Source organism: Chenopodium album, chromosome 21 (genome assembly GCF_948465745.1).
Source record: "Chenopodium album chromosome 21, dcCheAlbu1.1, whole genome shotgun sequence".
Lineage (NCBI taxonomy): Eukaryota > Viridiplantae > Streptophyta > Magnoliopsida > Caryophyllales > Amaranthaceae > Chenopodium > Chenopodium album.
Genome location: NC_137854.1, coordinates 15,222,660 through 15,224,368, shown reverse-complemented (window position 1 = coordinate 15,224,368; position 1,709 = coordinate 15,222,660). Strand labels below are relative to the sequence as shown.

Genomic DNA, 1,709 nt, shown 5'->3' with positions numbered 1-1,709 from the left:
ACACAAATTAGTAATAAAAGTGGCTCGTAGGAGCCAAAAACACTACTAATTACGACCAAGGGACGGGGATAAATATATATATAAAATGAACACATCAGAAGCATGTGTTTATGATGAATTGAGATTAATTTAGGGGAAATTGATTGAGTTGATAATGTGATTTAATTGGTTGATTGATTTTGTGCATGTGTGTGCTTGATTAGGCTTGATCACCCTTGTTATTCACACTAGATTGCATTGTGAGTTCACATTGATACGGACCATTGATTTGTGGCTTACATTTACTCGATTGAGATATCTTGTGATGTTTCCTAGCTAGTGTTTGATGTAGTTGACGCTAATTAGACCTCTAGGAGAATAGCTTGATGAACTCTCTTGGTTGCAATTTCGGTTTTCCCTCACATTTCTTGACTTGATTGGTTAATTCCCCAAGTTTATTGAACTTCATCGTTGATGCATGTGGATCCATTTCCCTAGTGCTTTAGCATTCAATTATTACTAGCCTTTTTCATTGCCTAGCTTAGCTCTAGTTTCTACCATAAACCCCTACTAGATTTCGGAATAGCTTAACTTAGGCATCGTGCATTCGACCTCCATTCCTTTGGGTTCGACCTTGACTTACCACTACACTTCATAGGGGTTAGTTGAGTTACAAATTTTGTTTGATTGGGTGGGGTGGTAGCCCAACGACCTACTGTTCTCCTTCCCATCAAAATGGCGCTGTTGCCGGGGAATGGTGCTTTGAGTGCATGTTGTTGTTGAGTCTATTCCACTCTATTTGCAAAATACAAAAAGATTTTACACTTTAGGCTACACTTGTAGACGTGCTACTAATATTTTATTTGAGTTTTGTGTGCATAGATCCCAAGCCATGGGAGGAAATTCAAGAGTTGCCTTGAAGGAACTTGGAGTGCCCGGTGCATATAGGTATGAGAGCGGCATAGCTCCACCTACAACACCGGCAAACGATTTTGAAATTAGGCCGGCAATGATCACCCTAATTGAGAGGAGACAATATAGTGGGGCAAAGAACGAGAGCCCATTGAACCATCTTAAGGAGTTTGAAAAATAGTGTAACACAATCAAGGTCAATGGAGTATCTCAAGAGATTATCCGCCTTAAGTTGTTCCCTTTCTCTCTCAAAGGAAGATCTTTGGAATGGCTAGATAAGGAAGTGAAGCTCAATTCTTTGAGAACTTGGGATGATGTCGCCAAAGCTTTCTTGTTCCGTTTCTATCCTCAAAAGAAGACGGCGGAGGCAAGAGCTTTGATTCAAGGGTTCAAGAAAAAGCCAAATGAAAGTCTTTATGAAGAATGGGAAAGATTTAAGGATTATTAAAGGGAGTGTCCACACCATGGGGTTCCTACCTATCAAATCATACATATCTTCTATGGTGAGGGTTGAGTTCTCATGGGAGAGCAAGTTTGGATGCCGGAGCTGGAGGCCCAATCATGAACAAAACGGAAGAAGAAGTGGTTGATGCAATTGATGAAGTGGTTCGTCATTACATGAGTTGGCAAGAAGTGGAGAGAGAACCAACAAGCAAGGGTTACTCAATCGAACAACTTAGTGCCATCATTGATTTGACTACTTTGATTGCGGATTTGGGGAAAGAAGTTATGTCTCTCAAAGAAAAGCTTGAGAAGCCCCCTTCCCATGCTCCAATTCTTCCATCCCAAATTAAGGGGAGAGGTACATCTTCTCACTC

At 40.8% G+C, this 1,709-nt stretch overlaps 1 non-coding gene across 1 annotated transcript; it reads right to left on the bottom strand.

The window, feature by feature from the left end:
- Positions 1–1,256: 1,256 nt before the first annotated feature.
- On the bottom strand, positions 1,257–1,362 carry LOC145603271 (small nucleolar RNA R71). Its single transcript, XR_014104789.1, has one exon. It is a non-coding gene; the product is annotated as a small nucleolar RNA R71 (small nucleolar RNA).
- Positions 1,363–1,709: the final 347 nt, after the last annotated feature.